Source organism: Meriones unguiculatus, chromosome 15 (assembly GCF_030254825.1).
Source record: "Meriones unguiculatus strain TT.TT164.6M chromosome 15, Bangor_MerUng_6.1, whole genome shotgun sequence".
Classification (NCBI taxonomy): Eukaryota; Metazoa; Chordata; class Mammalia; order Rodentia; family Muridae; genus Meriones; species Meriones unguiculatus.
In genome coordinates, this window is record NC_083362.1 from 60,684,527 (window position 1) to 60,700,564 (window position 16,038).

The following is a 16,038-nucleotide window of genomic DNA, read 5'->3' on the forward strand; positions in this document are numbered from 1 at the left end:
CAAGAGTGATTTCTTCCAGCCAGACAAATGGGACGCATACAGCTGCCTTCCCGATGGGGTTTCAATGTTCATTTCCTCTCCAACCCTGCAGCTGGGACAGACAGTCATACAAACTGAAAACAGGACTAAGAATTCCTCTTAAGCTTTCTTTCAACCCAAAAGAAAGTCTGTCAACAAAATAGTGGAGAATAATATGGCTGGCACGATTTGTAGTTCAGCGCTAAAAAAGCGTATTGCTTAGAAGCTCCATTTGTTTTGTTTTTACATTGCTATGATCCTAGGGGAAAGTTCAGTTAAAGACAGAGAGAGAGATGTTGAGATGGCAATGAAAATGTCGTGTGGGTGCAATTTTACTTTATTTTCTCTTATTTAGAATCCCGAGATATACCCTTGCTCTGTACCCTAGGCTGGCTGAGAACTCACTATAGGCCAGGATGGCCTAAAACTCATGCAACCAATGCCCTAGCCTCAGTTTCTCTGAGTGATGAGATTTCATGCAAGAGCCACTACACCAAGCTATCTGGGTACTTCTAAATCTAACTTCCAGAATGGTCTTGATTCTATTTAAGATACATATGAGGTTTGCCTGTGGTATATATGCAAGATTAGAGTCTCACAACAGTGTAATGCAGCCATGACCATTCAGGCCTTTACAGCCATTGAAGCAGGACAGTCTCCCCAAGCATGGTTGGCTACCATAAAAAGCCAAAATGTTACGCTCAGGATGCAAGGCTAAGCACTGCACTCAGGGTCAGCCGCTTTGGACCCAGAGAAGAGCATGTCTGATTGCATGCGGGTTGATGCCCCAGGTCCCGCCTCTGAGAAAAAGGTATCGGACGGGTCTGATGCTCTTTGGATGGATGACACCTAAATGAACATCAGTACAAAGTCCCAATTTATTTCTAATATCAGAGATCAGACCTCTACTCTTGCCTGATGCGTCCAAAACAAAAAGGGGGAACTGTAGAGAGCTGTGTAATGCCGCGCCTGAAAGATGGAGCTGGTTTCCGCCTTCCACCTTCCCAATGGTGAGTGCTCTCTGTCACAAACAACTCCACATTTGGCTAAGGCTGAGGATCTGGCTTGCTTCCATGTATGTGGACCTATCTGCATTGCCCACATGGCATGCTGAGGTTGGCTACCCAGAGGCTATTTAAAGTGGGCTGGCTTTACCCAGGGTCAGATGATTGTTCAAGGTTCCTGAATAAACTGCATTAAAAAAAAAAAAAAAGATACATATGAGCCAGGAAGATGGCTCGCCAGATAAAGGTGCTGCCTCCCAGCCTGATGGCTTGCATTTAATCCCCAGGGCAAGTTATCCTCCAGTCTCCACATGCACACCACGGTCTACAGGCCCACACTTACAACTCACACACAGACACACCCACATACACATACACAAATAAAAATAAGCAATATTTACTTACTGTAGTAACACACTGAAATTCAATGAAATGGAAGGGCTATTCAAACATGCCCCTCTCATAAGTTGACCATTAACTCCAGATGTCATAAAAATGGCATCCTTTTGAAATTTTTCTTTTTTTTTCTTCTCAATCGGATCAATAAAAACTAATCTAGGTTATTATTTGAAATGGTTATTCATTATATCATCATGTGGATAGACAGCTGCTTAGAGATGGTTGTGAGCCTCCACATGGCTGCTGGAAATTGAACTAGACCTTTGGAAGAGCCATCTCTCCAGCCCTGAAAAGCATTATTATAAACTACTGTTGTGTTTCCAGTGTTTAGCATTATCAACAATACTCTGATAAAGCTCCCTATTGTACATTCACAGACATGTGAATTTTTTTGGTCATTTCTTTAGGTCATATTCATAGATAAGAACTTACCATACAATATTTGTTAGTTTTGACATAGTTTACCACCCACATCCGTGAACTCATGTCTTTAGATTCAACCAGTCACTTGTTGAAATGTCAGTGATCCCTGAAATGACTGCATCTTTTTCCCCCTTGTCACTAGTGCTTACACAAGACAGCTTAACAACCATACATAAAGAACTCACATTGCATAGGGTTTACAAGTGGTATATAGATGATTTGAATTATGTATGGAAGGCTAGGTAAGCTGTACTCAAACATGATGGCATCTTATATTTAAGGAGTTTGAGTACCCATGGATTTTAGTATCTGTGGGAATCTGAGAATTAGTTTTCCGCAGGTACCAAAGGACTTCGGAGAATTGCCTTCCCTTGGTCAGACGAAATTACCCTCTCTCCGAGGCGTGGGTACTTGTTGCCTATGCCCTCACTGATTTTAGTTAGTTATATCCAAGCTTTTTAATACCTGGTTTTATTTTCTTTGATAAAGTGTCATGAGAATTCTACCTCTTTTGTTGCATTTATGAGTTAAGATCAGGGTTCATCATTATCAGTTTTGAATCAGGGAAACTGGGAAAGAGATGGGAATCAATCATAAACCCACTGGATCAAAGACAGAAAGTGATGTGGAAACACTGAGACTTCCCCAGGGGAAAGAAAGGAGGCTTTAGAAGCCTTTGGGTCAATTTTCTGTGCCAATTTTGGACCAAGAATTCTTTTTGTTCCAAAGTAAAGCAAGAACCTGTGGCACTCATGTTAACTTACAAAATCCATTGTCAAGGCCCACTGCTCCCAACCAAGGAAGCCATGCACTCACTACAAGCTTGGCTTCTACCATGTTGTGTGGGCAGAGGCCATGGAAGATGCTCATGAGAATGAGTCTAACATGGGACTCACTGACAAACAATTCTGTGAAACACCACAATGCCAAGCCTCCAAAATAACAGCCTCCCAAGGTGAAGACTGGAGCTATGTTAGATGCACTCCAAACTTCTCTTTTTCTTTCTTTTGCACTTCATACATATACCCTCTTTAAATTCTCACAAAAAATCGATTTGGGGAGATGCTATTATTTTTCCCACCCCAAGGTTGAATGAGTGGAAGCTAAGATCCCTGAGGCAAAGCCAGACTTGATTCCCTATTCTCTAATTCCAATCTCATACCCTCAGTGTAATCACTGTTAGATGCCATGGGCTACCTCTGTGCAGGGGTCTTAGGTTATCTCCATGCATAGTCCTTGGTTGGAGTATCAGTCTCAGGAAAGACCCCTGTGCTCAGATGTTTTGGTTCTGTTGCTCTCCTTGTGGAGTTCCTGTCCTCTCCAGATCTTACTGTTTCCCACTTCTTTCCTAAGATTCCCTGCACTCTGCCCAAAGGTTAGCCATAAGTCTCAGCATCTGCATTGATAGTCTGCAGGGCAGAGCCTTTCAGAGGTCCTCTGTGTCAGCCTCCTGATTTACCTAAGACCCCTGCACAGATGTAGCCCATGGCAGTTCAGTATCCAAGTGGGTTCCATTGTAATAGGAACAGGGACTGTCTCTGACATGAACTGATTGGCCTGCTCTTTAATTACCTCCCCCTGAGGGGGAAGCATCATTACTAGGCCACAGGAGAAGACAATGCAGCCACTCCTGATGAGACCTAATTGACTAGGATCAGAAGGAAGGAAAAGAAGACCTCCCCTATCAGTGGACTTGGGAAGGGGCATGCATGCAGAGGGTGGAGGAAGGGAGGGATTGGGACAGGAGGAGGGAGGAAATCACAGGGGGGATACAAAGTGAATAAAGTGTAATTAATAAAGACTTTTTTTTAAATCACTGTTAGATGCTACTCAGGAAACCAAAGGGGTGGATCAGCCTTTCCTCTTACTGTGCCAGATAAACAAGGCTGACAGAAAGATGACAATACACTACATACCGTCCCTTGCAAATCCTGTGCACAGTTCAGAGATTCCAGAGGAGCAGATCCCAATGCTTAAAGGATTTCTGAGAGGCACTGAGCAGCCAAACCCTTTTAGACTAATTAGACATAAATGAGTAGCCCCAACCTGTTTTCTCCCTGGAATGCGCCATCCCAGGCCTGCACAGCTTGGGGTGAGCTGCCTAGAAAACCACTCAGTGACAGTAAGTGCTAGTGTAAGGCCCCAGTTATTTGGTCTCCTTTCCCTAAAAGCTTGCCACCAGGATGCTACAAAAAGGTCACGGTCCCCAGATGTTGCTGAAGCAGGAACATTGGTGCCTGTGTTCGGCCAGAGGCCTCCCACTCCTCAGCCACAGTGCACTCTCTGAGTCCTGTGTGCTCCCATCCAGGGCTTCCGGTGGCTCATCTGCCCGGACAGCAGGGCTGTCTGGGATAGGGGGATGGACAGGAGACACAGATCATCTGGTACTAAGTGTTTGTGGAGGCTGAGTGGAGTCTGGTATGCTGGGTCTGAGGGCTGCTGTCTGAAACATCAAAGCAGTGCAAAAAAAATTAAACAAATAAGCTACTTTGAGATGCTCTCTGAGGTGGATGAGTTCTCGTTTTTAAATAACTGGTAGAATTCTATCTTACGCACTCCCCAACACTGCTGGGTAGCACAGCCTCTGGTAGCCAAAGGAGAAGACCCTTCCGATGGTGTTTCCAAGCCTCCATCTTCTCAGCTCTCTTACCCACCCTGAACTACTTTGAAATGACCATAAAGCCTGACCTCTAACCCTACAGTGACAGTGCCACCCACTTCTGTTCTCCGTCTCCTCAGATCAGCCCACACCGCAGGCCAGCCTGCTGCCCTCCAAATCACCTCAGAATCCCCAACTCTAGGAACCTTCTCAAATGCCTCTATTATCCTTCCCACTCACCTCACCACTGCCATCACCATGCCCCTGGCTTACACGTCAGGACTAGCACTGAACTGTGAGCCAAAAGCCACACTTTCAAAACCACAGTGGTATGCATGATTGTGGAGAGGCACAGTAACCCTGTGATTGGAATCAAGCTCGGGATTCTCCTCTGTTTCACACACGGTGGGTGATCTTCTTCCACTTAACAAACAGCATCCTTCAAGAGGAGTCTGGGACCCTCTACTGTCCTAAGAACTTAGAGGTCCTCATCAGGTCTCCACAGCACTTAAGAAGTTAGATATGATTATTCCTGCTTTACAGAGGGGTAAGTAGAAGAGTAGAAGGATTGAGCAGTTTGTCCAAGTTAACACCATTGTCTGGAACTGGCAGAAGAGATTCTGTCTGAGGTCTGTTGATAACCCTGAAGCTCTGTAGGTATGGCCAACCTATAACCCTAAGGCTAGCTCCATCCATGACTATAGCTCATCTACATTTGTAGGAGGCAATGGTATATCACAAGGTAAAAGATTACACAGCACTGTTAGCAGATATGGCCTAACTTACTTACAACTATGGAGCTGGTCAGTAGAGTTGGCAAAACAGAAACAGGGCCTGGCAAGATGGCTCATCAGGAAATTCGCTTGCTGAACAAGGCCAGTCCCAGAACTTATTGAAAAGATGGAGGAAAGAACTGACCCAATACTCAGGACATGGCACACACACACACACATACCATACAGTCACACAAGCAATAATAATTTTTTTAAAGAAAAGAAAAACAAAACAAAAACCAGAAACAAGGAAAATACACACAGAGCAAGAAGAGTTAGACATGACCCGAGAAGATGCCTTGTCAATGTAAGTTGTTGACATTTTTCATTATAGTCCTGTAATAGTTTTTAAACAGAAAAGTGAACTAGAAGAGAAGGTATAACTTAAATGGAAAAAAAAAATTCAAAACTACTGTGTCTAAGCCCCTGCCTTCAGAAGAACCTTCCTCTCACCATCAGACTGAGTAGAGTGGTTTCTCAGAAGCCACAAGATATGAAACTCCATGCGAATACCACTAAGCCCTCCCCGAGGTCCCCTGCCATGGACTCCCCCTGTCTCCAGCTGGCCCTAGGGACAGCAGGATGCATCGTGGCTTGCTGAGCAGCTGGGCTTCACAGTACAAAGCTTTGCTCTCCAGCTGCTCTCTCAGCCTTGACCCAGACCATGCTGTGGTTTCAGTGGGAAAGCCCCTGTCCCCAACACTGGCCCTTAAGTGCAAGATAAATCCCATAAGCTCTCTCATTTAAACCTGCACTGGGACTGAAATCATGGGTGCGGATGCCCCCGGCTGTTCCTGGCAAAGGGTGGAGCTGGTTTCCTGCACACGGATTTTCACAGAGCTCCCTGGAGCTCTGAGTTCCAGAAAGCTGAGACCTCTCTAGCTGGGAAGGCTCCTGCTGTTCAAGCCAGGGCCTTGTCACAGTGAATAGGACACCATAACCAGAACGCAAGAGACCTGGGCTGTTATCCCAGGCTAGTCACCAAACAGCTGTGGGGTCTTGAACAAGTCTCCAGCCTCTGCCAGGTGTCAGCTCCCTCAACTCCCAGAGACACCATCCGCCCTGTGGGGCATCTGGCAGAACAAGTGAGAATACGGGTGTGTAGGCACAGCCGGCTTCCTGCCTGGAGGATACTGGAATAGACAGATGAGCAACACAAGGACACACTGCCCCAGCTTTCTGGGAAAGTCTAGAGAGCAAAAGTTCTGCCTCAGACCCTCACACCCGCCTGCTGTTGAGAAAGCAAGTCCCCATTTCTGCACAGAGAATAGAAAGAATCCATCCCAGAGAGAGGTTCATCCCCAGGTGAGGGGGGCGGCTGCACACCACCCCTGCTCTATCTCTGCTAAACTGTGTGGCCTTAGACTCAGCTTTTCCAGACCTCAGTTTCTCCACCCGTAAGATGGAAATGTTCATCATTTCACCTGGTTGGAGGTGCCTCTCGTCTGATGTATATATTATAGTCCTAAGAGAGAGAGAGAGAAATGGTGGCTAGAGATGTTCCGGGCTATCCTGGCTTTCAAGCTCTCTCTGCCTTGTTTAGTCTTTCTTCTCCTTCCATCCCAGACACTCTAAGCGTATCTCATAGATCTGATCCTGGGTACTCCTCTCCTATGGGAACTTCCTGAGTTTCTGGAAGACAGTTGAGGCTTGTGTTGTCCCTGCACTGAGGGGCTGCGTATGAATGGCTGCTGGAGAGACCTAGATAAAAGAACAGGGCCCCTGGGAGATGTGCCCCACCCCTGGCACGTGACAGATGACTGAGAGGTTTTGGAGCCCTATGGAGCACATACAGCAGTGCCATTGCCAACATCCGCTCCCACACTGTCTGTATCACACCAGAGGCGCAGTTTGAACTAGCCACCCTGAGCTTAGACGGGGGAGAAAAGTTATATCTAATACCTAGAGACAAGCAATGGCAATGTAGACAGTAGCTTATACAATCCTGGTTAGAATCATAAGATTAAGGACCCCTCACCCTTCAAGGCTTTACTCTTCAGTCAGCTAACCTGTACCTGGAAGGAGACAGAGTCCAAACATGGAAATAGGAAGGGTCACCACTCCAAGCCCGTGAGACCCAAACACTCTCCCTTTCCTCATAGAAACAGTGCTTCCTGGAGAGACGTGACTTGCCAAGGTTCTGTTGGTAGCCCTGGAACACCATAGGGATCCGCAGAGTGGAGTCCTCCCCATGAACCTTGGGGGAAACATCTGCCACAAAGTAGGGGGAGGCTCTGGGGAACACAGGTGTCATCAGCTAGATTCCAAGGCCACCACAGAGGTGGAATGATCACCAGCCTGAGGGTTGGAAGACAAAGTGGCCTAGTCCCTGTGGTTGCTGTCACTTTCGGGGCGTTTTCATGTCCTTTTATAGGCTGGAGCAGTCAGTCTGTCCTCAAAACCGGCTCAAGTAGAGAATGCGACTTGAAAACCATTTCCAATCACTCTTCCAGCCTCCTGTAGCCCTTATTCCTAAGTGCCTGAATCAGCTGTTGGGCCCAAGGAACAGAGGTGAGAGAAGCCCTCTGAGTAAGCTGGGGGACAGGAGTCATTCTGTCAGCAAAGGGGCCCAGAGTGCCAGTCTGATCCATGCCATTCAAACGGGCAAGGGTATGTCTAAGCAGCTTTGGTTTGAAAAGATTAGGAGGCAAGTCCTGGAGTGCAAAGAAAGGGGACGGAGGCAGCAGTTCCACCCACAGTGCCACACTGCCCCCTTCTGGTCAGCTGAGAGAAGGCATAGAGGCTGGAAGAGTCAAACCAAGACCCCCGCGCAAAGCCATAGGATTCCTTCCATTCCCCTACGTCCACACGGCCAAGCCTTTCTGTAAGGTCAGAGATATGATAAGTTTCCAGAAGCTGCTTCCCATTCTCAGCTATCCGTTCTGTCTTCAAGCAACGCAGACGTCCCTCAATGCCTGGCACCAACGGCCGTCCCGCCCACCAAATCCTGTCTCATCCATTCCCTATGGCCCCTGACCCCCGTCCGGTCCCCTTCTTCCGTCCCTCCCCATAGCTGTCACTTTGCAATGTGCCAGCCTTTGCACCCCTAGTTTCTCATGCTTGGAACACGGGGCTCCCACGCTCTGCAACTAGAATAAGATGGCACATCTCTAAACTTGGGGACATTTTCCAGTCCTTGAGGAAAGCCCCAGGCTGAGGGAGACACACCCTGCCTGAGCTGAGGGATAAGCAGGGGCCTGGGGTGTCCCAGGGAGGAGCCCAAGGCCCTTAACTTCTGGAATCTTTGAGCATCGGCTCCACACCAACCTAAGAAAGAGACTGCAAAGGCCAGAACCTGTCCCCTGCACCTTCCCCTTTTGCCCCCACGTCCTGCCTTTTTCCAAGCTAGGCAGTTCAGAGCAGGGCACCCTGCAGCTGGCTGACCAGCTTCCGCGCGCACAAACTCGGCTCTGGCCGTGGCTTCCTGAACCCCTGCGCAGACGCGGGACCCACTGCAGCTTGCAGGGCCACGTGACCGGAGTGATTCACACGCCCGCCGCCACCCTGACCAGCTTTCTCTTTCTTCCTCTCCCGGGCCATCACAAAAGTCTCCACACAGAGCAGCATTGTTCCCAGGGTCGGGGGGGGGGGGGGGGGCTGGACGCTAAGGGGAACTGGGAAGACATGCCTGGAAGGGGACGGTTTACCAGGCAGCATATGCACCAAGCCCACTTCCTGCCTGGCCCCAGCTCCAGAGCTCCATCCCAGAGAACCCACTTGGGCTTGGGTTGTTGGCCTCTTTCATTTTCCACTCTCTGCATTGCTCTGAAAACTGCGCACGTGCTGTTTCTTTTTCTTCTTCTTCTTCTTCTTCTTCTTCTTCTTCTTCTTCTTCTTCTTCTTCTTCTTCTTCTTTTTTCTTTTTTCTTTTTTCCTTCATTCTTCTTTAGAGACTGAATGCTACATCAAAGTTCTGAAAACTTTGCCTTCAGGGGCACACACTATCCTTTCTCTTCTCTTCCCTGCATCTAACCACAAGACTCAGGCAAGCAGCTGTGGTGGGTAGAAGCAGGCAAGGCCCCACCTGGCCTTGTTGGGGCACGATGACGGAGGCACGCTGTCAGAGTTGGTACAGACATTCTTCCAGTTCTCTAGAGCCGGTGATTATGGAGATTTTCAGCTGTCGGTTGTCAAGTGTCAATCTCCAGGAAATAAACACTGGGGACCAGAAAGGCTTTGGGAGGCCGAGGGGGTGGGGCGTGTCTCAGTCACTCTTTGTCTAGAGCAGGCTAGGGGCTGGCAAGTCCATCTGTGTTGCACTAAGCAGCTCAACTCCTTAGAAAGGCCTTTGCACATCAGCTCAAAAATCCACCCCCAGCACCAAACTGTCAAAGGGACCAGCTTTCTCCGCCCGTCCTTATACCTGCGTCCTTTATGTGTAGTCTAGACATTTTGATCTTATGTTACAACTTGCTTAGACTCCATGATGCCACTACCTAAGCCTCGGAGGACCCATCTCCTCCTAAGAAGAAAAACAAACAAGAAGAACTGGTTCCTCCTAGCTTCTGCCACCTGAGAGCAGGTAAGCCACCAGGCAACTGACTACAGACAAGCCAAGGAAGCCCAGCCTGCCCCCGGCTGCAGAGCCACCCATTGGAGCCCCATCCAGACTCCCAACACTCATGATAAATATATGATCCTTCCTTTCCTCAGTAAGTTTGTGACTATTTACCTCTGCAAAATAAAAAAGGAGGGGGAGTGATACACCCCAACCCAGACCCCACAACTGTGTGGGGACAGCCCTTTAAATATGAAAGTAATTCTCCTTGTCTCTGAACATCATCCTAGCTCCTGGGGCGGTAGTCAGGATCAGCCACCCTCCTTGCAGGAAAGAAGCCATACACCCAGGCAGCCTTTATCACTTTCACTACCTCCCAGGAGCAATATTAGAAGAGCCACTGTCTGCACCCCACCCCCAGACACATCCTGTCCACTCGCAGGGCACTCTAACCATTCCAGAACCCCTACAGCCAAATTTCTCCGCACATTCAGTTGAAAATTAAGAAAACCGGAAAGGCTGGGTTGCCGAGGGCACTAAAAAGCACCATAAAAACGCTGAAATCGATTAATCCGTACAGCCACTTTCTGACCCAAATCTGAACTGCCCCAAAAGTCTCCCAAACAAATGTGGTTCAGCGGGCTTCCCACGGAGGCCTGCCCCATGGCCAGAACAGGGGAGGAGCCAGAGGCCGGCTTCCAGCATCTGCCACGTGGAGTCAACACAGCACGCTGAACTTGGGCTTTTGAGGTCTGAAGAGGAAGGTCACCAGCCCCACCACAGGAGACAGAGCAGACCAATGGCAGCATCCCTCAGAACCAGGCCCAGCGGGAAGCGGTGTGGTGGGGAGAATGGCTGCCATCGGTGAGGTTCTCTGGCCAATGGCCCTGCTGCAGCCTGCCAGTTCCAAAATGAGCCCTCACAGCCCGGCTTCCTGTTTTCTTCCTTTGCGCTCCGTGTGTGTCACGGCACAATTATTCTGAGAGACGTTCTCAAAATGGACCCAGCTTCCAATTTTCTTTCCCTAATAACAGTGCGGAAAATAGGGGTGAGGGACGCAGAGAGGCAGGAAAAGACTACAAACCTCAGGAGAGGATGAAAACACTTCAATTTTTTTTTTTAAATGAGAAAATCAAAATCATCCATTCACAGTCCAAGTTGCACTGCCCAAGCTGGGTCCCTTCCCGAAGGCTACACCATGAAGGCTGAGATACATAGGCTTGGGGGGTAGGGGCTGTAGAAGACTTTGAAACCCCCTGCCAGAGCCTAGAACTCATAAGCCAGGGATGGTGACAAGGTCAAGTGGCCAGTGGCACGGGCCTGGAATGCTGCCTCCTGCCCTCAATTATTTCCCAACCACATAAATGGCTTTGGCAGGGCTCAACCCAGAACAAAGGACAACTCTCTCCCAAGGGTCTTCCCTTTGGCTGCTGGGTAGATTCCTTGGACCTCATCCCCAGACTCATGAAAGAAGGTAGAGATCCAGAGGGTGAATATATTCAAGGGCTTTGACGTGTCTTGCTTTTTTTTTTTTTTTTTTTTTTTTTTTCTTCAATGCAGTTTATTCAGGAACCTTGAACAATCATCGGACCCTGGGGAAAGCCAGCCCACAGCTTAAATAGCCTCTGGGTAGCCAACCCCAGCGATGTGTCTTGCTTTTAGACTGGGCTTTGATTGGCGGAGACGCACCTGTGGGTAGGAATACAGGGACAGAAGGAACGGGGTGGGGGAGATAACACAATCTCTAGAGTCCTCGCCTTGCAAACACGGGGACCTGCGTCTGATCCCCAGCACCTGCACACACAAAAAAAAAGCCAAGTGTGCAATCCCAGACAGGAGAGGTGGAGGCAGGAGCATGCCTGGGGCTCTCTGGCTGGCCAGTCTTTCTAAACTACTCTGTGAGTGCCAGGCCAGTAAGAGACTCGGTCTCAAGAAAAAGTGACTGGCAGAGGAACACCACCTAAGGCTGTCCTCTGGCCTCCACGCTCATGTGGACATGTACCTGCACACATATGAGCACACACGCACACATTCATACGCGTCCATGCGTGACCAGCCTGGGTTTGTGTAGGCTTCTCCTACGCATGCGTATACTAACCTTGGTCCTCGTAAGCGCCTGTGATGTGTAAGATCGGGTTAACGTGAACAGATACCTATAGCCTGTAAATTCAATACAAATGTTTCCAAGCGCCCGTGAATATACACACGTGTTGGCCGAATTGGGCATGAAGCTGGAGTTCCTGGGTGTGTGTGCGTGAGCATGCCTCACACGTGCTTTTTGCCGCAACGTGTGGATACAGTCTGTGTTCCGGATAGGCAACAAGATTGCCCAACAGGCATAGGTAGACATGCTGCCGGTGACAAGGAGTGCCTGAGCTCGCCACGCCTCTGTCCACACCCACATGGACAGGGCGCCTGGGCTGCGCCCACTGCTTCCTCCCCTTCCCTGAGCCCCAAGCAGCCTTCGTCTCCCTCCCCTTGGGAGGTGCCAGCGAGTGGCAGGGGTCCCCTCCCAGGAAGCATCACTCCTCCCCTGTTCATCTGTGTCTCCTCTGAGGGGCTGATGGACCTGGATGGTCTCCAGGTTCCAACCGTAAATGGCAGCCCCAGATCGCTATGGATGACTTTCTTAATTGCCCGTGATGCTTGTGGGCACTGTGCAAACATGACAGTAGCTATTAGGTTCCCGGGTCTGAGCTACATTTTGCGCCTGTGTGAATTTAGTGTTCCTGGGGGATGAGAGGCCAGAGTGGGTTAGAGTCGCTGAGGAGCTGTTATTATGACCTGGCACAGCTCTGCGCTGCGCTTCTTGGGACCCTGAGGCCACTTCACCACACTTTAAAACTGCAGCGTCCCTGGAATTTCAAATCCAGGGCACACTGGGCAGGAGTACCCCTACCTCTCCTCACGCAGTCCTCCCCACCCTCTCTCCAAGCAGTAGTCCTCCTCACTCTCTCCCCAGGAAGTAGCCTGCTCTTCTCTCTCTCTCTCTCCCTCCCTCTCTCTCTCTGTCATTCCCTCTCTCTCCATCCTTGACTTTTCTCTTTCCCCATCTGTTTCTAGTCTTTTTCTTCTCTCACTCTCTTTTCAGTGCCTCTCTTCTCTCTCTCTCTCTCTCTCTCTCTCTCTCTCTCTCTCTGCCTTTTCTCCCTCCTCTCCTCTTTCCCCCTCCTGTCTCACTTCAATCTCTCCTCTCCCCTTCTCTTTTTCTTCTCTCAAAGAGCTCTCCTCTCTCCCACTCTCTCTCTCTCTCTCTCTCGCTCTCCTATTTCACTTTATTCACACACACACACACACACACACACACACACACACACCTCCCTCCTTTTCTCTCTGCCTCCCTTCCTCTCCTCCAGCCCCTCAGCTCCCAGCAGACAATGACCAGAGCCCTACCCCACCTTACCAATGCCAGCTATGTCTTCCCATCCTCCAACCCCCACCACAGCCCAAGATCTCCCTTGTGCCCTCATCTGGCCTGTTTCTTCAGAGCCTGGATCCCCGGGGGGAGGGTTGCTATTTACACTGAGCTCCGAGATGCTGTGGTGGCTTACCTGTTATGGACTTTTGGTGACCTTATTTCCCTCTTTCTCCCATCTAGGCCCCAAGAGCCAGGGTGTTCGTTTCCTTACTCCTGACCTGGTAGCTTCAGAGATGGAGGGAAAACTTCCAGGCAGCAGCACATGACTATGGGCCTCTCCTCCCTGGGCTTAGGCTCCAAAGACATGAGTTCAAATCCTCAACCTGCAGCAACCTGGAAGCAAACCCAACACAATGTCAGATCTCTTCCCAAAAAAACGGAAAGAAATCATCCAAGAAACTGGTAACATACTGCTTGATAAACTCAGAGCTTCAGTCAAGCAAAATGTGTGGCTTAGCTCAATAAATGTTCATGGGTAAAAGAGGGAGGGAGGGAGGGAGGGATGGATGGATGGATGGATGGATGGATGGATGGATGGATGGGGCTATCTATTTCTGATCCCTACTCAGAGATTCTTGGGGATAGAAAAGATCTTAAATCCTGATGATTTCTCCTCAGAGAGCTCCTGCCTTGGCATCTGAAACACTTTCCACCAGGAGCAGAAGGCAGTCCTGGGGAGGTGCCCTTTCTCTGCTGGCTTCCTTATCACACAGTCAGCGTCCACTGATGATCTCAGCTGATCTCTTCACCCACAAGGTCTTGGAAGCGAAAGCAGGAAGGCATGAGAAGGAAGCGGGTCCCCTACCCTCACTCTCATTCTGTGCACAGCACTCTCTCTGGTACATTCTAGTATGTTCCCAGACCCAGCCGGCCAGCTCGGGTACTGCTGGAAGGCCATGAAGCCAGGAATACTGATGCTCTGTCCACCATCCTGTTTGCTCCGCCTACCTTGCCACTGGGGATGCCATTTAACCAGTTCCCACACAGCTAGTCAGGACAAACTCCTTCCATAGCAAGATCAAGGCAGAGCTCTGTCCTGAGGTCTGCACCTGAATTTCCAGGCCCATGTGACTTCTGCCCCGACTTCTGCCTTCCCAGCATCCCCCTTTCAAGGTCCTCCTCAAGGGCTTCATTAATGGCAACTGTGTGCCGATACCCATCTCAAGGATACAGCAAGAAAACTGGTCTCAGAGAAGGTGCTCAGACCAAGCTCCCTGCAGGAGCCAGTGGAAGAACTGAATTTTAAAAAGGGACTTTATTCCATTCACAGAGGACAACACTTTCTAGCTAGCCACTCCCAGGAGCAATAGCGGCTATGCCACAAGATATCCTGGCTCTTTTTTTTTTAATAGAGAATAATGAAAGTGGTAGAAATGGTCTTCCCCAAGAAAGAACCCTTCAACTGGTTATCCAGTACAAGCAAGCCAGCCCTGAGATCAAATGCATACAGTTAACATTATATGGATGGAGCAGTTATATGTATGTATGTATGTAGGGGTGTGTGTGTGTGTGTGTGTGTGTGTGTGTGTGTTAAGAACAACTGGGGAAAAGGACATAAATTTGAAAGAGTGCAATGCAGGTGCATAGAAGATTTTGGAGGAAAAAAATAAGGGAGAAGTAATATATTATAATCTCAAAAGATTGAAAAATGTATTATTAAAAATGCTTATGGGCCAGCAGGATGGCTCATCAGGCAAAGGCTCTTTCCTGCCAGCATGACAATCTGAATGTAGATACTCAAATCCACATGGTGAAAGAAGCAAAATGTCTTCTGAGCTCCACAAACTGGTATGTGTGCACACATACACACAACATTAATTAAATCAATTCATTAAAAAAAAATGTTTAAGTGTTTATAAGAATCCATAGTTTTGCATGAGATCTCCAGGGTTTTTTTTAATGTTTGTTTTTGTGTTATTTTGCTGTTGTTGTTGACTGAGACAGTGTCTTGCTATGTATCCTTGGCTAGCCTTGAACTCACTAGCTCATCAAGCCAGCCTCCAACTGACCCTACTTGACCCTACTGTTGCAGGGTAACTCTTCAGAGAACACACAAACACTTCTAAAGCAAAATAGGAAGTCTGTGTTGCTGGCTGGTGGCTGCCTGGGGAACTTACCCAAATCGTGCAGCCCCAAGCGCCTCATCGTTCTTTGCCTTTTATGCACAAAAACCATATCCCGGTTGACACATTTTGGTTAGCAAGAACAAGCTGGGAAAACAAGGTTGGTATACTTAAGGACTTCTCCAGATCCTGGAGGTATGACCTAGGTCTTTGATGGTTAGGTCTCTGTTCCCATTTTGGTAGGTGTTGGGGCCTGTGTGCTGGGTTCTAAGGTCAGAATGGTGCCATTAACATGTTGTCAAAACACCTGCTCTTTCTGGAGAAAGCTGGGAACTGGAAGTGATTAATACCCTGGTGATCTGCATTATCTGTTGGACCAAGCCATATCAAGCTCCCACAACCAAGCCCAGAGGCTAGTAATCTAAGTGAGTCTTACAGCCAGGGGTTCTCCAATCTCTCACAATGAGGACTAGAGATACCTAATAGTCTAAATGACCATTATAGCCAGAGCCCCCCCACCCCAAGTTTCCATAACAAGGACCAGAGGTGGCTAATAGCCCACATGACCTCTAAGTTACCTGTGTAGGTGAGACCAGGTGAGACCAAGCCAGAGCCTTCCCTGGACCCTTCAGCTAGCACAGGTAGCCCATCTCTAGAACCCATCTTCCTGAAAACAACATGTACCCTGAGTTGAATTTCAATGTAATTATGATTTCTGTGCACCAGGGACTGGACTGTATTACACCAGGAAACTGTTCTCTCTCTCTCCAAATTATACTTAAGTTTGTTGGTAATAAACTGTCTGCTATCAGACTCTTTAGAAGTCTTGATCCAACCAAGTTT